Below are 25,235 nucleotides of genomic sequence, written 5' to 3'. Positions count from 1 at the left end.
AATGCCTTTCTGACCTGCGTATGAAAGCCTTATTTTATCATACTTCTGTTTTCGTTACACAACAGATTCCGTTCTGTAGGTTCAGTGCCTACCACAGAACCTTTGGAGAGGGTTGCTGTACGCGAGTCCCTTTTGCACTTGAGTTAGTCGTTATAGATGACCTGTTTGAGTGGGATATTATCCGTTTCTTCTTTTTCCTGGTTCTTTGATACACTACCTGAGAGCCTGAGAAGAGAATTATGTGAGAAGATTTTTTAAAGCCGATTTAATGAGGAAGTGTGAAACTCTGATGAGAGACAGGGTGGTCTAAAAGTCATTTTAATCAGTAAAGGTCTGAAAAGTTATTTAATTCAATACAGTTGCAAGCGCAGCAGAAGACACAGTGTGGCATAGTTTTTCTTTTAATTTAGATTAAAATGTCATGTCAAAATGTTAGCAAAATAGCTCTTTTGACTCAAGATGTAGTTACAATATTAATGTGAGCATAAATGACTTCATTAAACCATAGCGTGCATTCCAAGTTTCTTTCTTCAGATGAAAATATCTTTGAATAAGCAGTTTACTGGCATCAAATAGTTCTTTTTGAAGTATCCTAGGAAGCTAGAAAGATTTACTTTGTAAAAAAACGGTTGAAATAATCACTGTCCCTTCGGTCAGCTAATTAAAAAGTGATTAACATATCCATGAGTTTTAGGCAGGGATATAAAAATGATGGCAAACGGAAGGAAATATTATCTCTCGCTGTAACATTTTTATATGTACCATGTGGATGACTGGAGTCAGAGAGGGAACCGTTGTTCCTGTGAAAACCTCAATCTTTCATAAAATTACTTACCTTTAGGCAGGACTGCGCCATTAATTAAAATGTCCGTAGAAAATAAATAAATAAAGACCGTCTTTGTGAGATGGTATGTTCAGTTTCTGGGAGGGTAATTTACCTGATCCCCCCCCCCCCCTCCCCCTCCCTTCCAACCTCACCACCACCTCAGAAAACTTTTTTTATTTTCTTAAAAATTCACGATATGTTTGGCGCCTGAAGGCAGAAACCACAGAAACGACAGAACGGCAGCCGACGGTGCGTCAGAGCGCCCCAGAATTCTGAAAATGGGCGGAAAGACTTTCCGTTTCTGAGTGAAATGGCGAAACAGGCTCGGTTGTACAGCCTCACGCTGTACAACCTCCCCGAAGCGCGGCAGACACTGAATACCTCAGTATAACTCATGTGGAAATTTGTGTTGCTTAGGCAAAGATGACTATCGTGAATTAAACTGTTAACCCGTCCATCCATCCATCCATCCATCCATTATCTATACCCGCTTATCCTGGTCAGGGTCCAGGAGGAGGGGGAGCCTATCCCAGCATGCATTGGGCGAGAGGCAGGAATACACCCTGGACGGTTTGCCAGTCCATTGCAGGGCACCCACACTGTTCACTCTTCAGTTCAGACTCTCCTAGCCCAGTTAACATCCTGAACCCATCTTAGAATAACAAATACAGGTAAAAGGTGTACAAATGCACAAAGTGTGTAAAGACTGAGATTGCCAGTGCATCATAGACATGCCTTAGCATAGTTAATTTTAGAATATTTTTAAATTAAAACTCCTGCATAGTATGCCTTTGAAGCAGTCAATTACACTGCTAACTCACCTCACCTGGTTTCTCTGGCCTGAATTGGTCGCTGATATTAAGGCAAAAAATCAAAAACCAGCAGAGCTCACGGCTCTCCTTGACCAAAAGATGTCTGATTTAGAGGGATGACGCCGTCTCATTTTTCTCTGTTTCCTGAGAAGGCCAGGCTTTGTTGGCGGAGGTGAGGAAGCTGCCTCGAGCGCGGTTCTGAAATAACTCATAAAGGCTGTGATTGGGTTAGGGTCTCATCTCTGAGACGTCTGTGTCCTGCTCCGCAAATCATCGGGGTGCTAACCTGCGCTCTGTGGGTGGGGCTGCACGGCCATCTTGAAAAACTCTCGCCTCTCTCACGGAAAGAAAAAGGAAAAAATTACTTTTTCCTCACCCCCCTGTGGGCTCACAGTATTAAGTAAAAATTGTGAAAGCAAATTGAAATCATATCTGCACATCCTTTTAATATGTGTCTCAGTGTTATCAACAGTTCAGTGAGTGAAGAGCTGGCATATTTTTTATTATAGAAGGAGCGACTGTGGCAGGATTCTTTTAAAAAGTTGTGATTTCATGGGGGACTGGACTAGCCTCTCACACACGTCATGTGAGCCTGTCTGAATGTAGCCGTCACACGGAATCACAACGCGCTCCAACAGAGATTCTCTGCTGAGCCGTCCAAAAAAAATGTGCTTCTTCAAAAACTGTTTACTGTGGTCCTTTTTGAATTGAATAGTCTGGCGATGTGAAATGTGCAGAAGAACACGCAGTCCCATAGAAGCCTCACACCGCTAATTTATTCAGCATTTCGTTTTTCCCGTCCCCAGTGTTTCCGAGCCCTGCTGTCTGTCCGGATCTTGTGTTGTTTTACTGTATGTGTGAGCTGTCGGAAAAGTTGAAGTCACTCTTTCGATGAGACCGTAGGCTCAGTAACATTAGCTGGGTTAATTGCTGTTTTTTTAAGCCCATTCTGCACAAGACTCTATTACTGTTTTTGTTGTAATAGAATAGGTCACTTATTTCTGAAACAAAAATGTATTTGTTGACTTCATGCTGGTAGCTATCCTAAAAAAAAAATAATAATAATAAAAACAACAGCCAACGGGCTGAATTTTGAAATGGACAGCCCTGCTGTGTGGTAAAAATGGAAAAGAAAGAGCAGGGCTTGGTGTAACAGCTGGAAAGCATTAGGGCTTGTGGGGAAATAAATGCATATACATGCGATGCATGCAGGAGGATGCAAAGCAGGGCTGTGTGGAGCGGGCGCTGTGGTCAGAGTCACATGGTGCGTGGGCGTACTCCGGTAGAAACACACAAACGGTTCTGCTGCCTCGCCTGGAGTCGAACCTGCGGGGTCTGCCAACGTTAAGCTGTGGCATTGTTCCTAAGGAACACACATAAGCACAGGTAGCTTCTGCTTACCCTTTTCAGGAGTATAGGTTTTTTTTTTTTATAAGTCAGTGTTCTAGAACTCTACTGCTTTCAGTCACCAGCAGTGATTGTGACATCAGCATTGGAATGTTCAGTTAAGAACATTCTATGTTCAGTTAAGAATGTTCAGTTCTTTAGAACATTTTAATCACATATGTAACCTCACTTCTTAAAGGGTTAAGTAGGGTTCTGGCTTCTTGAGAAGGTGGTACTTGTTGTTGTCCTTGTTCCCTTCCCAGCACCAAACTGATATTTAGTCCCTGGATTTTCTCTCATTTAAAATAAAAATGAGATGGGGGAAGGAGAGCTGGTACAGTGCATACTGACAGAAGAGATGTAGGTTTCCAGCAGTGATGTATCACAGAAGCGATGTCTAATGCCCCCAGCCGCAGCGTAAGCTGCTCCTGTTTTCACACAGAAAACAGGATGTTTTTTAATCAGCGTGTATTTGCTCATCGAGAACGGTGAAAACCACGGGAGATAGACGAATGTCTGGAATTAATTCCGACTGTAGGACGGAAGTCGTGAAGACTCCGGGAGCTTACACACTGCACCACACTACTGCACTTAAACCTGCTAACGTATGGACTGTGACCTCACTTTATGCACAGGGGAAAGGCATAATCACAGGGAGGGGATCTGTGACATCGTTACTGATATGTGACATCATTATTGATACAGTATGATGTCACAGCCCAACTGCATGGATGTGAACTGTGGCATGCAAATTGTGTTTCTAAAGTGAAATGGGCCCAGACTTATTTTGTCTTAAAACAGTTTAGTATCAAATCAGAAGTACCAGGCATATCACACACCCAACTGCTATCACAAACATATCAAGCCCCAAATAAGAAAAAGATTGGCTCACTTCGATAAAAATCTGCGTTTGTAGATTAAAACAAAAATTCAATCAGCATTTGTCCCAAGCACGGTTTAACAAATTCTACAATCCATAAAAAGACGTTTCTTGAATTTATTCAGCTTTAAATCAGATAAGAACAAGTTATGCTTGAACATATCCCATGTTTAAGTATCTGAGTCCAATCTGCACGCATGGCCGATGTGTTATATAGACTTTCTGCTTTTATAATGTACACAACCCTATAGATGTAGACCTTTATAATGCATTTTCCGCTGTGTTTCACTCTTTAATGTGTATGAAACAACTAGCATGTCGATCGTAGAATTAGCCAAAGTTGCCGGAATCATTGAAGAAGTGATTGGTTGAGCCAGAGACTGAAATACATGTTTTTAAGCACACTGCAATGTGACACTGTAGTATCACAAAACATACTGGAGATGCGTCAAGTGGGGCAAGAACTCATTATTTCCCCAAACACCAAATAACCTCCCTGAGATCTGGTTTACATGACAGGGTGATGATGTAATACCGACCAGTCGATGTGCTAGCTTTAAAAACTTAAATTAAATTAACCAAGGAGTGCCAGGTTGGTCCGCCATTAGGATGCAGAAATGTACAGAATGAACCTCTTAAAAACCTGTGAAGCATCTGGCGACTGTACCAGCAGCGCGGCTACACAGACACAGTCTCGCGCTGAGCGACGCTGCAGCTGGGGTCGCCAGATGCTCCGCTTTTTGACTGGAATTCCCTGTTTTTCACATTATTTGTACAGGTCCGGTTTGTGGCCTCGACTGGAAAATATGACGTGCGGTTTGAATTAATACGTACTGTTAGTTTGCAATGAATTTGTGTCTCAAACCCCAGGTCTGTGAAAGGTTCAGATAATGATACTGCGTTGCATTATAATCTGCGCTGGATTGCACTGCGTTGCATTATAATCTGCGCTGGATTGCACTGCGTTGCGTTATAATCTGCGCTGGATTGCATTGTGTTGCATTATAATCTGCGCTGGATTGCATTGTGTTGCATTATAATCTGCGCTGGATTGCATTGTGTTGCATTATAATCTGCCCTGGATTGCATTGTGTTGCATTATAATCTGCGCTGGATTGCATTGTGTTGCATTATAATCTGCCCTGGATTGCATTGTGTTGCATTATAATCTGCGCTGGATTGCATTGCGTTGTGTTATAATCTGCGCTGGATTGCATTGCATTGCATTATAATCTGCACTGAACTGCATTGCGTTGCATTAAAATCCCTCAGCAGTTGTTCTTATCTAAAGCGAGCTCCAGAAGTGGAAGTCATTTAAAAGACCCCAAAGGGTACAACCTGCCGGAGGCGCCTGGATTTCCTGTAGATTATATTTCATTCATTATCCGGTTATACTGCCAAATGGAAGACGAGGGGATGCGGTTAGAACCTTAGGCCCGTAGTCGACATTAAATTGCGTGCAATAATTAAAAAAAGATATATTATGCAAGGATAACTGATTGAGCAGAGATGTTGGAGCCTATAGCAAATCTGCTGTTCCTATCACATTGGACTTTTTAAAGATGGCGGTGTGAATTAGTTCTCTTTACCTTAGAGGCTTAAGATTTTTCTGTGATCTTCAGCGACTGAGCAGCAGAGTCTGACACTGAACTACCCAGTGCCAGTAGCTGGGATAATAAAGGAAGTAAAATGGACCAGAAACTTTTAATGTTCCCTCCGAGTCCGGTTCGGCTCAAGGTCTCTTCCTGCTATCAGTCAGGGAGTTTTTCCTTGCCACTGTTGCCCTAGGCTTACTCTTTGGGGGCCGGTTCTCTGTAAAGCTGCTTTGTGACAAAGCTCCTTTGTTAGAAGCGCTATACAAATAAGATTGATTGATTGATTGATTGATAATGTAATAGGTATTAAAAGGTCAGTGAATTACCATTAGCTGCAAGAAAATGTTGCACCCCCCCCCATTTTCATCTAACCCATATGTTGAATTACTACTGAAAAGGTGACAAACAAATATATTAACACACAAACCTTCCTTGAGATATAACTTGAGACTGATAATTGGGCGGCAGTGTAGTATGATGGGTAAGGAGCGAGTCTTGTAAAGGTCACAGGTTCGATTCCCAGGTAGGACACTGCATTGCTTCAGTGTAGGCTACATGCAGCTGTATAAATAAATGCAATGTAAATTCATTTAAAAGTTAATTCATTTAAATGTTGTGTGAGTTCCTCTGGATAAGAGCATCTGCTAAATGCCATGTGATGTAATAATGTGCCTCAGATAAGTGTTTTGATTTCCTAATCCGCGGTCTACAGGCTTGGTGGCTCTGTTGTCACACAGCTCCCAAACGGGCCATTTTACGCTGTAATAAATCCCTGTGTTCCCTCTTCCTGTCATTTAAATTTCTATTATTCTGAACCTACAGCCATAGGATTATGACTACAAGGTGGTGCAAAACCACGCTATGGGTTCTGTTATTTTTTAAATCCCCCCCCCCCCTCCCCCTTGTGCTTGAAGGGATTTAACCACTCCATTTTACTGATAAAGCCACAGAGAGAATTTGGGGTGTGAGATCAAAGACGCCGAATATTTCCATATAAGAAACTAAGATCATAAGCTTCTGAATTCCGCGGTGTCCTGATACCCAACTTGCCTTTGCTTTATTCAGAGCGCTTAGAAAGCTCTTTCTCGCTGGCCTCTGTGGCGGGTTATAGTTTATAGAGATAATAATTCTGCTTCCGGATGAAGCCATACATATTCTCAGAGTAATGCCCTGCTTCCTCAACCACCCCCCGCCCCCATCCTCGCCCCCCATGAAATCCCCAGCGCTGAGTTTGGCGGCCATCTTGGCAGGGTCATTTTTCTTGGTACTTGCCTTTTTTTTTTTTTTTTTAGCTTCGCAAAGCCTCCTGTTCAGTAGGCAGGGGGAAAACTCAAAAGATGAGTACAAGATCCAATTATCCTCCTGCCACCAGCCTGCTTTAAAAGTTCTCTTTTTTCACACAGAGAGAGATGACTGTCGAACAGAGGTTGCCCGGGTTACTCTGAACCTGTCTTTCAGAGCAGAATGCCAGCTGGGTGCAACTGAATGAACTCGTTATCCAAAAACCAAAATGGCCCCCAATTAGATTTTGAAAAAATCGGTTAAACAGTCCAAAGTGGTGTTGTGGGTAGAGGGGCCTGCTGTGATTACAGTCCGGCTCCAGCACACAAAACATCACAGAGGAATGAGTCTACCTGTGTATGACCTGGGGTCTAATGGTGGCACTTCGGCCAGCTGAGGGCAGAAGATTGGATGTGGGTGGCACAGTGGTGACTTAAAATTCTAATTTAAAGATGAAATTGGTGTTGGAAAAAATACACATTCTGTGATCCTGAAATTACATTTAAATTCTCACCTGCATGTTTTTTTTTTTTTTCTCTACTAATATTATTCACTCAAGATTCACTCAACTGTATCACATTTTGAAATCATCGCACTGAATTGTCGTTAAAGACAAAAGGAGGCCGGAAACAGGCAATCACAAGTGACGAATATCTGACACTTTATAAAATCTCAGAGCTGCAGTTAAAAAAATATTGGAACTATAGAATGGTCCTGATGGTACCAACAGAGCTGGGGAACAGTGAGGATTCTGTTCCTCTCTCTGAGCCGAGCAGGCCGCTGAGATTGAGCTGGAGGGTTTGGGTTCATGTGAGGATAGCGTATGACCGGCACTAAAGCCGCCATATTAAGCAGCCATATTGTCAGAAGTGGCGAAGGGGAACATTAGACGCACAGTAAGACGGGTGAGCGGCGCGGGATGTGTTTTCCGAAGCCATAAAGCTGGCGAGGCCTTGTGATTTTATGCCTCGCTCTCTGACACAGTGCAGTCTCATCGCGGCTCGCAACGCAATTAAAACGCTTAATTGGTCCAATTTGGAAAACTTTCAACGTGCTAAATAGTCCTTTCGCTCGTCGATTCAACAAAAATGACGGCGCGAATTAGGCTACTGCTCCTCTCACGATCTTCTAACTGCCACCGCTGGCTGCTCGGCTGTAACCACGGTGCCCAGCGCTGCTGCCTGTACGAACGAGGCGAAGAGGGGAAGGAGATGCTGAAGACGGCACTAGAGGAAGGCTGACCCTGTAAAACGCTCATGCGTTTCTGTCTTAGGCTTCTGAAACATACCACGTCAAACCGTTTTAATTATCATACGCATGTTCTGTTTCATTCCCCCTTGCAGTATCTTGGTTTTTGTTGTGATGTGAATGCCGCGCTGGTTTCCCTGATTAATAAGAGATTATTAGCAGGATGCTTACTTCAGGGAAACGTATCTGTTTTGACCTTTGGTTTGACTATTTATAACTAAGCACACTCTGCAGTGTGCGCATGGAATATTAATGGCAGTAAATAAACCACACGGAGGAAAAAAGAAATGTCTTGGAATAGAGAGGAAGCTCCTGTTGCTTTTATTGCATGAAGGCAACCTGGAAATATTTCTCTTTCTTCATCTTCACCTAAAATCTGGGTTGCTGATTTTAACAGAATTAGTTCAGTTAGGGCTTTTGGTTAATGCTGACTCGATAGCATCACACACTTCCTTCTGATTTTTCGGTCACATGTTCATGATGCAAACCTCCCATTCCACTTACGGTAACCCCGAAGGTGCTCTATCGGATTGAGATCTGGGGACAGTGTATGCCAGTGGAGTGAGCTGAAGTCACTGTCATGGTTGTGGAACCAGCTTGAGATGATGTGTGCTTTCTTACATAGAGCTTTATGCTGCTGGAAGTGTCCATTTGAAGAAGGGTAGACTGTCCATAAAGGGATGCACATTTGAACCTTATTGAACCTGTGTTTTGTAGTTGTCCATGACCATGATATGCACTTTTGTACATCGCTTTGGATAAAAGCGTCTGCTAAATAAATGTAATGTCATGGTCAGCAACTACAGCAGTGTTCAGTACCAGAGTTTTGAAGTACTTTAGATATATATGCCTCACGCAAAACTGAACTAAACACAATGGTGCCCCTTCATTTTTTTTTTTTGTTTGTGTTTTTTGGTTGCATTCTTCAAGTTAATGTGATGCTTGCCTTCATCCTGAGGGTGAAGAGGAGGCCTTAGGTTACCGCCGGACTAATTTTGCGGAAATGATGGAATTCCCGCGGTAATGATGGAATTCCCGCGGTAATGATGGAATTCCCGCGGTAATGATGGAATTCCCGCGGTAATGATGGAATTCCCGCAGTAATGACACAGCCACAGGCCAGCAGCCGTCATCAGACAGAGCTGCTCCTCTCCTCTAATCAGCGCTCTCCTTCTTCTGTTCTACCGCCGGGCCTGCGGGGCGGAATGCAGTCACTCTGTCCGCCCCCCCCACCCCCCAAAACCCCAAAACCCCCGCTCTTCGAAAATGTAGCTGAAATGCGCAAATGCTGAATGGAACAAAAATAAGGGGGAGGTTCAGTCTCCTTCAGTCAGCCAGGGGAGAAATAAACACTAGAATATGCTCCTTTTCCAGCGTCTGTCCTCACTCTGTTCGCTATCCTGTGTTTTTATTATAAAAACGCATTCAGTGGAGCTTGTCTGAGTGAGTAATTAAACAAGTGGCTGCAAAGCTGCCCATACGGGCTCTTCACTGCTTGTAGGAGTTCAGCATCGCCTTCCTTCTGTTTTCTCCCCGGAGGTACTGAGCATCGACTGGGTTCAGTCTGAGAATCGACTGGGTTCAGTCTGAGCATCGACTGGGTTCAGTCTGAGAATCGACTGGGTTCAGTCTGAGAATTGACTGGGTTCAGTCCAAGCCTCTTACGCCCTGTTTCCAGTCCGCATTTGATCATAACTTCGACCTGCAAGTAAATGGCAGCGTAACACTTTTTCTTCACAATTTCAGTCTGGCGAGTTGATTCCCAAACTCCCCAAAACTGTGTTTTTGTGAAGAAGAAAAAAAGAAGCTTTTTATTGCTTCTAAGTGTTTAAGGGCAAAGATGTTGATTGAATCCTGGCTTTAGACTGTTTAAGGGTATATGCTAATTAGTTTAACTCTCTGGATTAACCCCCTCCATTAACTGGCTCTCTATTATGGTCCAGTGTAACCAGTGTAATTCACAAGCATACATTTGAATAATCACTCAGCTTAGCTGAGGTGGAAGGTCCAGGGGTCAGAAAGTAAAAGTCCTGCCGTGTGTTTCCTCCACCCGTGAACTCAGCCAGCTTTCACTAATTAATTCTCTCTCCTGGCTGAAGAATTGTGCTGATTAGCAAATCCAGAATACAGGGGATGACTTTTACTTTCTGAGCCTGGAATTTCAACCTCTACAACTTAGTGGCAACAAGTGATTTAATGACCTTTCACTAGAACACTGCCCCTGTACCCATGTGACACTGCCCCTGTACCCATGTGACACTGTCCCTGTACCCATGTGACACTACCCCTGTACCCATGTGACACTACCCCTGTACCCATGTGACACTGCCCCTGTACCCATGTGACACTGCCCCTGTACCCATGTGACACTGTCCCTGTACCCATGTGACACTGCCCCTGTACCCATGTGACACTGCCCCTGTACCCATGTGACACTGCCCCTGTACCCATGTGACACTACCCCTGTACCCATGTGACACTGCCCCTGTACCCATGTTACACTGCCCCTGTACCCATGTGACACTGCCCCTGTACCCATGTGACACTGCCCCTGTACCCATGTGACACTGTCCCTGTACCCATGTGACACTACCCCTGTACCCATGTGACACTACCCCTGTACCCATGTGACACTGCCCCTGTACCCATGTGACACTGCCCCTGTACCCATGTGACACTGTCCCTGTACCCATGTGACACTGCCCCTGTACCCATGTGACACTGCCCCTGTACCCATGTGACACTACCCCTGTACCCATGTGACACTGCCCCTGTACCCATGTGACACTGCCCCTGTACCCATGTTACACTGCCCCTGTACCCATCGAGCAGGACGCCCATCCTGAATTGCTTCTGTAAAATGTTCAGCCGTATAAACGGGTTGCAAAGAATGTGAGTTGCTTCGGATGAGAGCGTTTTGCAAAATGCCGAAAAAATGTAAATGTAAATTACGCGCATGAGAAACAAATAGCAGCCAAACCACATCTGCACACGTCATCTCTCACATAAACACACGCACAAGATAATAAACGTGATGGATAAAGCGTGGTGCACACAATAACAACGGCCATAAGTAACGCTGACAGATAGCAGTAGTCTGGACACGTTCGGTATGTAGGCTAATGAACAGCTTTGAAAAAGAAAGATAAGATTACAAGACTTACACTGACACTCTGGATGAAACACTGATAAAGGACTATACTTCCTCTTCATTCATCTGTGTGGCAGTCGGCACTCTTTGTTTTTGTATTTTATCTTTTAATTGGCCATGTTTTCCAGAAAATGTTATTTTTACACAAAAAATGAGCCATCATCATCAGCATACATTCATATTTAATAGCTCTGAACAAACTATCAAGTCTTTCCGGAAGCAGTTATAAAAACTTTATTCTTTTGTGATCATTTTTTGCCGTTGCTGTTTTTCAGACGGCCATGATAGTTATTACAAAGCGAACGGTTTGTTTTGACATCCGCTGGTGATTTTTTGTCTTGGAGGGGGAATATTATGAAACCAGGGTAACAGGGAATAAGCTGAAATTTCTCGAGGAGTGAATCCATTAACATTTGCTGCTGTCAGCGGGCAAAGAAAGCGCTGGCGTTTATGGGGGGGGGGGGGGGGGGGGGGGGGGGCAGACGGGGATAAAGACGGGCCAGTAAATCTGCCGTCTTGTCCAGGAGGAGACGTGGAGAGGTGGCAGAGGAAACGACCTGGTTCATATCTCTCCAGGAAATGGCACCTTTATCAGCCTGAATGCGGTGCTGTTTCCTGGCCACATACGGAGCTGCAAATCACTTTCAGCGCTGATATGGAGACCGGAGCCGCACGACGCCCCCCAGCTGTGGAAAAAAAAATCTTTCATTGCGCGGGAAGATGTGGCGGTCAACGGCGTTCTCTCTCAGACGCCCTCCCTCCCCTCCCCAAAATCACTGCCAAACGACGGTCACCGTGCAAGTCCTGATGCCCCCCGCCCCCGCGTAGCCGGATCCATTACCGCCTTCATTCCCCCCAGTACGACGACACGGAAAGTTCCGGAAAAATCTGCCTGTAGCGTGTGTGTGTGTGTGACATCGAGTCGGACCATAAAGCTCCTACTTCCTCTCCACGGTTCTTCAGAAGTCTTTCAGGACCACAGTGTGTGTGAGAGAGAGAGAGGGAGAGAGCGTGTGTGTGTGTGTGTGTGTGTGTGTGAGAGAGCAGCGGCGGTGTGTGTTACAGCCTTTCCGGAAACGCAGGGGGCGGAGCCAGTTCAGCCGCTGTGGCTCTGTTACAGAGGGAGGCGTGTGGGTGGAGGCCGTACTTCCTGTCCAGGGAGCCCGCGATTGGGGCTCGAGTTTCGGCCTCCCAGGGGAGCCGTGGGGGGGGCGGGGCGGAGGTGAACGGGGCACTGTAACACGACCGCTCCATTACAGAGGCTGTGAAGAAGCATATGCCGCAGATTAATCCCCCCCCCCCCGCTCCGCTCAGCCCTGTGATCCCAGCCAGCTACGTCTCCCTCTCTCCACCAGAGCCCCCGTTCTAATTAAGATACGCTCCATTAATAACAGAAGAATGGAAACTCAACACTTTATCATGCATTTAATTAAAGCCCGGACAGGAGAAGGGGGAAGATATGAGCCTCTGTGTTCGTGAATTAATGTCTGGGAGTGGATTCGGCAGCAGCCCTGCCTTGCGCCGGGACTGTCGAGTTTGTGTGATTACACGTTTCCCCCGATCTCTGCCGCGAGGACGCAGCGCCAAGCGCTCTGAATATTCAGCGTTTGTCCTTAACTTTGACCCCCAAAAACGAAATGTGCAAAGGGTTGGCGTTTCTGTTTTCACAAAAAAAACACGATTTAGAAACATCGCACGTTTCCTGGTCAAGTGGTCACCTGATTGATTTATGGGATATGAGCGGATGACCGAATTATTGATCTGCCTGAAAAGCCCAGTGCATTGTGGGAAACGGGGGACCCCCTCGATAGCGAGTTAGCGGCTAGAGGCAGGAAGTGGACACAAGCGGTGAACGCCTGTGCCGGTTGTAAGCCGTGACTTAGTTTAAATGTTTTCGTTGTTTAATGGGCTCTAACGTGGTGCTGATTCAAGCTCTCGCTTTCCCCCAGCCTCCTGCCCCCGGTACTTGTTTGCAATTTGTTTTTTGTGTTTGGACATTGAGCATCCATCCTAACCAGACAATAATGCTCTCGGCTTGTCCCAATCTCACCTTTCCGCATTCAGCCAGAATTAAATAACCGGTTTGATGAAAAGCTCTGTCTTACAGGAATCAACAGAATGAAATGATCACACTGTATTGGTAAAGAATTAAAAAACATTTGCAACAACAATTGCACTACTTATCTTGACTCAGTGATTGTTGCAATAAATTAATTGTCCGTCATATAACTAATTCCAGGTATAATTAGTGGTATTAGCTTGACTGATATATTACAGAATTAATAAACCTTCATGACTTCATTAGTCATTGTAATTGTCATATTATATTGCATATTATTTGGTCATTAATTAAATGTAACTGTAATTAATCCCTGACATGCTCACTGCGATGTGTAACCTGATAGATGGCATGAGATGAATAGTTATAAAATACTTTAGTATGAAATGTGATAGACATATGACCAGCTGTTTCTTCATTAATGTATCTGATGCTGAGGGGAGGCCGAGTGGAACTTGTTGAATAGTTAATGTGGGATTATCTGTGGATCAGCACGAAGGCCATAAGCAGATGTTCTCTTATTCATGTACAGGCAACAACAGGATAATTGCTTGCTCCTTATTTGTTGCTTAATTTTATACTGATGCACATCTCACTCAATCTATCCATCCATCCATCTGTCCATTATCTATGCCCGCTTATCCTGAGCAGGGTCGCGGGGGGTGTTGGAGCCTATCCCAGCATGCATTGGGCGAGAGTCAGGAATACACCCTGGACATGCCGCCAATCTACTGCAGGGCACACACACCATTCACTCACACATTCATACCTGTGGGCAATTTAGAGTCCAATTAGCCTACCTGCACGTCTTTGGACTGTGGGAGGAAACCAGAGTACCCGGAGGAGTTTGTGGTTCGGGGAAAATGAAGCAGTTGCTCACTCCCTGTAAACAAATTAAGTTCAGTGTACATTCACACACGCGCACAGATGTGTATGTTTGTTTGCTTATTTAATCATTTATCAATAAATTATGAATCCTGTATGAATACTGAATTCCCCGCTGTGATCCCTGCGTGTGCAATTCATATTCAGCCTTTTTATTTTTTTCTCTGTTCTGCTTGTCTTTTTAGTGACCAGGAGAAAACTGAGCGAAGATCTTTGCTCTGGGAGAGGAACCCCAGGAGAGAATCTTTGTTATGAATCCAGCTGCCGACTCCACAGGTCAGTGCTCTGTGTTAATACGGATTAAGACTCACACTGGCCACCGAAATCATCCCACTTCTGTTTGCAAAACACCTTCACACAAGTTTGCTGTAGTTTTTGCTTTGTGAAAGAAAAAAATCAGTGAAAGAATGGACTAATGATAAATAGATGTTGGGACTGCCTCGAGGGGTTGGGATGGCAGCTGTAGAGGCGTTATCTTTCTTAATTTAATGACCTAGTTTTAGCCATGGATTGGCTAAAGAGTTCATACACCTTATTTCCAAGATTTAAATTTATGCTGATTGAAAGGAGTCTACAAAAATCTGCAGACACCGTCTGTCTTCCAGACCTCTGGTGGAGTACTGAGAGTCTGAGTTTCCGGTCTCTACGAGGCGGTGCAGTGTTTGTGCTGCCTCTTTGGGTCGGTCTTGTGTTTGCAGTCAGTCTCTTGGACTTGGTTGGCTGAAATGTGATGGGTTTTTTTTCCCCGCATCGGTGGGAGTGACAACAACGACTCGCAGTCATTTTCTCCCACAGCCTCCCAGCAGCCACTGCTTTGAGCTGCTGTTACTTCCATTTACTAACTCCAAAGCCCAAGGCTCACCTTGAATACGAGCTCATTCAGACCAGAGAAAGCGCTCAGTACTGTCTTTTCAGAGGGTGTGAGCCATTGTACAGCAGGCTTTCAGAACTTCTTTTTTTTTAGTTTTTTATTGTTTGTTTGAATAGAATAGAACAGAATAAATCTTTATTTTTATTCTATTCTATTCAAACAAACATTTTTGAAAAATTATTCACAGCTGACCTTGTCTACAGTGAGTCTACCGCCTGGCAGGTATGCGGTCCGTTGGGTTGAGAGAGTCGCCCTCATCCTGAGTTCGTTGTCAAACCGACTGAGTCGTTGTTTCCACAAACAAATAACCTTTATCCGCTTCCCATCCCGGGCTCCCATTATATGACACATACCTGTTCCTTTCACAAATTGGTAGCAGAATATAGTGTTGATTGAGTGAAAGGACTTCACTCATCAGCCAATCAAAAAGAAGGACCGTGTCACCTGACGCCAGCCGACTCCATTTGCTCAGAATGGCTAAGAATTTCACTGTGGCCACCTGATATCCTGCTTGTTACCCAAAAAGCTGTTGCCTTTTAAGGCAACAAGGAATCGGCGAGCATATTACACAAGGCAGATAGACGCATGCATATTAACTTACAGTTCGAAATAATGAAAATGAAATCTAACAATATGGCTCCAACACTCATGTTATTTAAAAAAAAATCCAATTTGATTAAATCTTGCAAGGTTCTTGTGGAAAACAACAAAACAAAACCTTGGCAAAGGTTTTCTTTCTTTGAACAGTCCTTTACCGAGACTATGCAACTGTTTCATAAGCAGCTCCTTCACTACACAATAATTCACTAATTAATTCACACATACTTATGTCAATAAGTGCAACTACTAATATGGCCTGTTCTTAACATTTGGACTTGACATAAGCATATGTGAATCTCTATGTAGTGCATTTGGAGCAGTTATATAGCTTCTATGAAGGACTGCTCATATAAGCTTACCAAAATCATCAACCACTTCATCAAATGAGAGGCATAAATATGTTATGGAGTTTGGCATGCATGACAATGATTTACCTACACAGTAAAATGATCTGAGTTAAATCAACTCTTACAGAGTACATACAGTCCCAACTGGACTCGTATTGTACTCTGTTAGAGTTGAATTAACACTGGATATGTGGACAGACTTTAATATAGAAAGTAACTGTGCTGAAGTTCTGTGGTATAGCTGTATTTGGAGAGGATGTCATATTCACAGAGCATTGATAAAAACATATTTTGGGGAGGGAGGATGAAGTGGGGGGGGGGCAGGTGAGATGGAATTGCTTGTTTTGTACTTTCTGGAAATGGCGGTAAGCAGCCAGTAAATCTGGCCGCTGCTCACTCCCAGACAACCCTCCGCCTGAGCGGTGAATAAATATCTGAGCACGCTCAGATGCTGTTTTCCAGTCTGGGTCAAGGACAGCTCGAGTGGCCGGCGGAAGCAGCCAGCTGGCTGAGATGATAGGGGCCAGATTTACACCCAACTGTCAATCCATCTTAATGTGCAGCGGGTGAACAGAGGAGAGCTGTTTATACATCAGAATATACTGCAAAGTTCACCATACACACACTATACTGCACAGTGCACCATACACACACTCTATACAGCACACTGAGTCACACACACACTCTCTACATCACACGGCGTCACACACTCTATACATCACACTGAGTCACACACACACTCTATACAGCACACTGAATCATACACACTCTATACATCACACTGCACCATACACACACTCTCTATACAGCACACTGAATCATACACACACTCTATACAACACACTGTGTTACACACACTCTCTACATCACACTGCGTCACACACACTCTATACATCACACTGAGTCACACACACACTCTATACAGCACACTGAGTCATACACACTCTATACAGCACACTGAGTCATACACACTCTATACATCACACTGCATCATACACACACTCTCTATACAGCACACTGAATCATACACACACTCTCTATATAACACACTGCATCATACACACACTCTCTACATCACACTGCGTCACACACACTCTATACAACACACTGTGTCATACACACACTCTATACAACACACTGTGTCATACACACACTCTATACAGCACACTGCATCATACACACACTCTCTATACAGCACACTGAATCATACACACACTCTATACAACACACTGTGTCACACACACTCTATGCAGCACACTGAGGCATATATACACTCTATACATCACACTGTGTCAAACACACACTCTATATATCACATTGAGTCATACACATACTCTATACAGCACACTGAATCATACACACACTCTATACAACACACTGCATCACACACACTCTATACAACACACTGCGTCACACACACTCTCTGTACATCACAGTGCATTATGCAGTGTGCCAGTGCTGGGTGTGGCCAGTAGCTCTGAGGGGCAATGCACACTTGGTGACTGCAGCACCCCTGGTAAGGGAGGGTTCAGTCTCTGGCGGATCGAGCTCCGGTGGACTGCACTGTAGTTAAAGCTGCGTGTGAAAGGTCTTCCTCTGACTCCACTCTGTGAGCTTAGCTGTAGCTGCAGTCTTGTAGTCAGTGTTGTGAAACAATGCAGGCTGGTGACACCACGCGTCTCAGAGCTGAACCGCGGTGGCTGATCTCTCCCAGATCAGTGTTCATGTGCGAACCCCGTCCCAAATCAGTGTTCATGTGCCAACCCCGTCCCAAATCAGTGTTCCTGTGCGAACCCCGTCCCAAATCAGTGTTCATGTGTGAACCCCGTCCCAAATCAGTGTTTATGTGCCAACCCCGTCCCAAATCAGTGTTCATGTGCCAACCCCGTCCCAAATCAGTGTTCATGTGCCAACCCCGTCCCAAATCAGTGTTCATGTGCGAACCCCGTCCCAAATCAGTGTTCATGTGCCAACCCCGTCCCAAATCAGTGTTCATGTGCCAACCCCGTCCCAAATCAGTGTTCATGTGCCAACCCCGTCCCAAATCAGTGGTGGGCTTCGCGTATGAACGCGGCTGCGCTTGCAGACAAGTTGGCCTTTCCAAAATCAAGGTGGGAATCAGACATAATCAGCCCCACGTCGGGCCACCAAATTTACTAAATAAAAACAGTGCCGAACTTGGATGGTGGTGGGAAATAGTGATGTGCTCTCCTGCCTCATCGGCACCAGATTGGCAAAGGGCTTTCTGGTTTAGGACACTTTGATTTACGTCTGGAGCTCCAGACAGTTCGGTCCCTGTCGGAAGAAATGTTGCTGCGGAGTCTGATTCAGGCTCAAGCTGACATCCAGACAGACTTCATGCTGCAAGCTTGATGAGCGGAGGTAATTAGAGAGTCACTGGATAATCTTCAAACAGACACTGAGGAAGACCACACTGAGGGTAGTTCAAAAGATAGTGTATATTTTGATCAAGATATCTGATGCGTCCCTGTTCCTGTATTGGCTTTTGAAGTCATGGGGAAGTGACACAAGCTGTTATCCAAAGCAGCTCTCTGGAGAATACAGCAACCATCCCCACTCATTAGGAAAATAGAAAGCTAGCTCTCTGAGTTCGACGAACAATTTTTTTTCTTATTTCAAAAATAAAAAAATATATATATTTTTGAATAATTATTCACATTTTTGAACATTTTTACTTTTGAATAAAAGTTTGGTGAGTAATCATATAATCAATTAAACTCTGTGAATCTTTCCTGGAAACGTACAGTAATATCAAAATGGAGACCATTGGGAAATGAATTATTGGAGAGGAGTCGAGAGCTACAAGCCAGCTCTATTGAAGTGATGTGTCATATTCAAATCTCAAGGTGATCTGATGTTTGATGTTGTGAAAAGCAGACCTTCCACAGAATGAGACCATTTGAAGAGTGCGCCAGGCAGACAGGCAGGTTGACATTAAAGAGCCCCCCCACCACCACCACACACACACACATACACACACACACACACACACCACCGCACACGCACACACTCACACACACACACACACACACACACACACCACCGCACACGCACACACACACACACACACACACACATACACACAGTCACATACACACACACACACACACACACACACACATACACACAGTCACATACACACACACACACACACACTCATACACACAGTCACATACACACACACACACACACACACACACATACACACAGTCACACACACACACACACACACACACACACACACACTCACACACACACACACACATACACACAGTCACACACACACACACATACACACACACACACACACACACACACACACAGTCACACACACACACACACACAGACACACACACACACACACACCCAGCCTGAACCCATCTCCAGGTACCATTGATTATCAACGACCAATTCCTTTGTATTTTAGAACACAAATAATTATATTAACCATACCTATGTGTATTACCATACCATTTGTTATTTTTCTTCTAAAGTTGCTCTTTAAATTTCCGGGATTCTTCGAACACATTAGTTGTTATAACTCCTGTAAGAACATGCAAAAGCAGGAGGTCTTTGGTTCACATCGTTTAAAAATGACAAACAGGCAGTCCAAGCAGGAGTTCGGTGCTTCATGCTTCTCTGCAGGAATTCTCTTCCAGAGGACATAGAAAATTTTGCACGTTGTTACATTAGGAGAAGGACAGTGCCGTGGAATATATATCCATTTTTATCTTTGAGAAATATGCTTTATTTTATAGCTAGGCTGCATTCTTATGTTGCTTATGTGCATATAAAATTAAAAATTTGCGCACGCAATCAATTGCAGTAATTGGCTGTGATGTTACAAATCACATTACACCTTCAGATCTGAGGTCTGTGGCATTATTCAGCTCAATTCCACAGTAGCACGCCGTGGTGGTTTAAGAGAATTGGGCAGGTAAATGTAGAGCAATGGATGGGGAGAGCTGGAGTTTGTGTGTGTGTCTCGAGAAAAGCGCATTCAGGCTGATTTAAGCACATTTCCCCCCCGATGCATTTTACTCCTTAAAAAAGCTGACATATCTTGTGTACTACAGCAGGGAATGTTATATAACTACAACTGAGCTCAGGGAAATGCTCTTAGTTTCACATAGAATGCTTAATTCAATAATGTAAAATGAATGAATGCACAAAAATCGAACGCTCGTAAAGTCCAGAACTATGGACTTATGGAATTATTATTAACATTTTCATTGCTTCAATTAAAACCTCAAATGCATATTTTGGGTGTTGGCTTTCATTGGTAATCACACGTCAGTGCAAGTGCCCTGGTTGTAATGAAAAAAAACAAAATTTTTACTGTAAAAAAAACTGCAGTCTGCAGACTTTTTTTTTTTAGCAAGAACAGCTACAAACCTGACCTACATCCACAGTGAAAACAGACTGGGCTTCGAAGCCTATAAAAATAAAAGACCCCAACATGGGGCGACATAGCTCAGGACGTAAGAACGGTTGTCTGGCAGTCGGAGGGTTGCCGGTTCGATCCCCACCCTGGGCGTGTCGAAGTATCCCCTGAGCAAGACACCTAACCCCTAACTGCTCTGGTGAGTGAGAGGCATCAATTGTAAAGCGCTTTGGATAAAAGCGCTATATAAATGCAGTCCATTTACCATTTACCATGTGAACATGCCACAGAGAAGCAAGAAATCTTGACTGAAACCCTGGTTTTGAAGTCAGTCAAGACTATGTTAAACTATGAATGAGTCCTATTAAATTAATCTGTAGTGTGTGAGCAGACGGATTGTGTGGTACAGATGATCTGCAATAAGATTATATATATATATATGACTTTTGTGTATTGAACATAACTTTAACAGTTACTGGGAGAGCAGTGTAGTATAGTGGGTAAGGAGCTGGTTTTGTAACCTGAAGGTCACAAGTTTGATACCTGGGTAGGACACTGCCGTTGTACCCTAGAGCAAGGTAGTACTTAACCTGCATTGCTTCAGTATATATCCAGCTGTATAAATATATGCAGTGTAAATGGGATGTAAAAGTTGTGTAAGTCGCTCTGGATAAGAGCGTCTGCTAAATGCCTGTGATGTAACGTTACTTTTACCTTTTCACCAATTCTGCCCCCCTGGTGGGGGAATGAAGCCCTGAACAGTCCCTAAAGCTGAGCAATACTAACGGCAATTAGGTCTCAACCAGTGGGGCTACCAACCGGCCGCCATTGGCACAGGTGGGATTTTATTCCGTGGGGCCCACCCATGCGCTCAGACAGAGATTTAACAGGATGAGCCACTCAGCAACTCCTTGCAAATTATTTTTGATTTATTTGTGTTTGTCTTCTGAGAAGTTGCTGCGTCCTGGGATTTAATAATTCTTGATAAATATGCTCTGTGTGCGTGCGGGGAAAAAAAGGCGGGGGAGGCGCTTTGTCAGAGCGTTATAAACCTGTCAAATTACTGAATTCAAATGTTGTTTATTTACGTGTAATTAAAGCTCGTCTGGGAATAATGCATCATCTATTTCACCCTTTTGTGCGTTCAGAACTCCAAAGCAAATTGAGATAAGCACCTTTTCTGACATGGCTCACAGCTTCATTATTTAGTGATCAGACTGCTGCTTGTTTAAACACACAAGCCTTTTATGGGGGAAACCAAAAGAACACACCGTCATTACGCTGGTCAAAGAGAAACTAACTACGGGCAGTAAATACATTAGCAGAGCATTCTGTAACGCGGCGTGGGGCTACTGTCAGACAAATCCCAAATACAGACTCACACTCGGGAGGTTTTTAATCTACTGTTGTTTTATTGTAAAGACTTCAATTGTTTTTCGGATATTTTTCCAACTTTAAGTGGGGGGGTTACAGTGAGATGTGTGCCAGTGAGATAGGTGGCAGTGTACTATTGGTCTTGTAACCTAAAGGTCGCAGGTTCGATTCCCCGGTAGGACACTGCCGTTGTACCCTTGAGCAAGGTACTTAACCTGCATTGCTTCAGTGTATATCCAGCTGTATAAATGGATACAGTTTAAGTCGCTCTGGATAGGTGCGTCTGCTAAATGCCTGTAAACAAACAATGCCATGGTACAGTGGCTGAACATGTCAGGCAATACACAAGCCCCGCCCCCAGGTTTTAGGGGTTCAGTCCCCCTGCCATGGCTGTGCTCCCCCTCAGCTGTTACCCCCATCTGCCACCCTCCCCGCTTTCTCCATGTCTGATTAAAACAAAGAAATAATAAAAGGATGACGGAGCGTCTGTTCTCCTTCTTCTCTTAAGAGAAAAGTGGCTCTTTACGGGGACATTTAAACCATTACATTACATTACAGGCATTTAGCAGACGCTCTTATCCAGAGCGACTTACACAACTTTTTACATACCATTTTTACATTGTATCCATTTATACAGCTAGATATATACTGAAGCAATTTCGGTTAAGTACCTTGCTCAAGGGTACAACGACAGTGTCCTACCCGGGAATCGAACCTGCGACCTTTCGGTTACAAGCCCAGTTCCTTACCCACTGTGCCACACTCCGTCCCACAAACGCCTTGTGTGTGTTAGGAGGACTCTGAGATACCCAGAATGCAGCGTAAGTGGAATTCTGTACTTCTTGTCCCCCACCCTGGGGGGGCGTGTTCTTAACCTGAGAAAATTAGAATTTTCCAGAAGGCCTCTGACAGTAACTGAGGGGGGGAGTCTGAATACCTGCTTATAAAAGACGCCAAAGCAAAAAAAAAATAAAAACGGTTAAGCAGGTGTGTAAATCTGCCCGGTCTGAATAAGGCCCTGCATGACAAATCGCAGCCGTAGTCTGTGCGTGAGATCTGGCTTTCTCCAACGAGACCCTTTGCGGCTCAGAAAAAAATCCTTTTATTGTGATAAAAACCCTGCACAAATCTTGGAAAGATTGCTATTTTGTTTGTCTAAAAAATTTTTTATTGAATCAAGGCCTATGTTCCAGAAGGAGGAAAACACATGATGGAGTGTCTTGTTTACCCATAAAACACACGGCGCTTGTGATTTGAAAACCGGCAGGAAGACCAACTTTATTTGTAAGCCTTTTCAGATTATCTATGTCCCAGTTTTCACCAGCTGCCGCGCTTCATAACCTTTTCGCGCAGGTGATTTCTCTCTCTGTTGAGAATGCTGAGCTCCACAGTGTGATTTGTGAGCGCTAGAATTAGGTGGTTTTTTATGTCTGAAGAAAGGAAAGAGCCAAAAATAGGCAAGTTTCCCTCAATGAACGGGAACGGGCTCCGACCGAATCTGATCGTTTAAGTGCGATTTCAGAAACCGCCGTCTTTGTTGTGCGCCACTTTATTTGAAAATGACTTTGTGTAAGGCAAATGTGATTTCAGTGCTAGTTTGTACTTGGCAGGATTGTTTGTTTGTTTGTTTGCTGAACAGGTTACTCTACAGGGTTGGAGTCCTGATCTATGTGGTCACTTCTGGCACTACGATCTTTACTTCACTCTCGTGTGTTTCTTTTGCACCTCTGCACCTTGAACTAATGTTGTACGTCGCTCTGGATAAGAGCGTCTGCTAAATGCCTGTAATGTAATGTAATGTAAATGGTTTGTAATGTAGGTCATAATGTAGAAACTTGTATCTTCTATGAATACCTAAGTTTGTACATTACTGTACATTACAGTGTAATAGTGACCCAAGACTACGAGATTTCATTCTGATCACAGTTTTTCGGTGTATCTTCTGGAGCAAATTGGCCATTAGAGCAGTCATCTCAAAATAATGGAAAAACCTTCAAAGGCTAAAAACCACACATGCAGGGTTCAAAGAGCTAGCTAAGTGCACATTAGCACTCCTTCCTGACTTTAAAATCACCACATTACCTCACACATTTGCATAACATAAGCCTGTCCAAGGTGTTCCCCCTCACGTTTAATATACAGCACAGTGCAGATGTATATTTTTCTTCTTTTTCTTCAGGAGCAGAACATTTCGCCCGTCCATGCCTCAGGGACGTGTCTCCACTCAAGGTAAAGGAGAAGGCTGCTGACGTGACCTTTGACCTTTGACCCTGCATATCTCGCTCGGCTGTCAGCATCACAGAGACTTCTGTGTATTAAGGGGAAGAGGCAGAAGCTCTCTTTTGAGGCCGCACATTCATTAGAGCCAGTTTCTTTCAGCAGGTATGAAGGATCTCAGCAGGTATGAAGGCTTTCAGTAGTCTGTACCTGTATCTCAGAGGCAGAGCACAACATTTATCAGCTTCGGAAAAGCCTAAATAAAAGTGCAAGGCTAAACAGGCAGGCAACTCTAAATGAGTCGGCTGGAAAAATTCAATCTGGGGCAGGAGCCAGGCGGTTTTATCCGGAAGGATCCGGCGGGAGCTCTGTGTGGAGCGGGGTGCAGGGTTCAGGTGGCAGAGCACTAAAATACTCCCCACACCTGGCGCTCAGGTACCCACACCTGGCGCTCAGGTAACCCACACCTGGCTGTGTGCGCAGCGTTGAGCACGGCGGAGCGAAGGGGCACAGGTACCGACACTACCGAGCGGCGGAGAGGCGGGGTGCGGCCGGATGAGTCATCCTCCGGCACGTTCTCCACATACGGACGAGCGCGCGCGTGTGGCGCACGCCTCCTGTAGCCCGTGCTGCAGGCCTTGAGCTCTTAGGTCCAGAGGTCAAGGGCTCCAGCAGTTCTGCGATGGTCTGCGGTTCATTTTCCCTGAGCGGATTGAGTGCAGTGATCCCCTTAGAAGCCAAGGTCAGCGCTAACGAGCTGGTGGCTACGTGATCACCTGCAGCTCAGGGTGCAGCACTGCGGTAACGCTTGAGTAAAACATTCTCACTCTCTCTCAGAAAACAGGAGAGAGTGGAGAGGGTGGGTAGTTTATTCTTTATAAACTGGAAAAGTATTGTTTCTTTTGACAGTTATTTAGTGAGGGAAAAAAAGTCAGCCTTCAACTTATTCAGGATTTTTATGATTGCAAAAATGCTGCAAAAATCGGTTTGTGGAACAAGAAACTGGCCGACCACACAGCAATGTGATTCTCACCTGCAGGGGCAGGGCCACGAGAAGATCTCACATTGGGCCCCACCACCCCTGTCAGTTAGAGCCCTTGGAATCACCCTAACTCCCCCCTCTCGTCCACAACCCCCCCCCCCCTCCCCCAGCCCCCCTGCTCACCTGGCTTGTACTCGTTCAGGTTGAAGGTACTCAGCTTAAAGAGTGATGTTGGGAGGAGCAGCTTTTTTTGGGTAGAGGTTTTTTTCCTCCGTGCTACAGAGCCATGGCCTCACATTCAGAGGAGAAAATGAAC

General features: G+C 44.5%; 1 long non-coding RNA gene across 2 annotated transcripts in view; it reads left to right on the top strand.

Moving 5' to 3' along the window:
- LOC118212436 overlaps positions 1-24,515 on the top strand; it is a 103,917-nt gene extending 79,402 nt beyond the window's left edge. For both annotated transcript variants that reach the window (XR_004762221.1, XR_004762222.1), the window contains exons 2-3: positions 14,309-14,399; positions 23,900-24,515. This is a non-coding gene — a long non-coding RNA (uncharacterized LOC118212436). The remainder of the gene's footprint in view (positions 1-14,308; positions 14,400-23,899) is intronic.
- The last annotated feature ends 720 nt before the right edge of the window (positions 24,516-25,235 follow it).

The sequence above is a fragment of the Anguilla anguilla genome, chromosome 14 (assembly GCF_013347855.1).
Source record: "Anguilla anguilla isolate fAngAng1 chromosome 14, fAngAng1.pri, whole genome shotgun sequence".
Classification (NCBI taxonomy): Eukaryota; Metazoa; Chordata; class Actinopteri; order Anguilliformes; family Anguillidae; genus Anguilla; species Anguilla anguilla.
The sequence above is the reverse complement of the archived record's forward strand: the minus strand, read 5'-3'. Positions and strand labels throughout refer to the sequence as shown.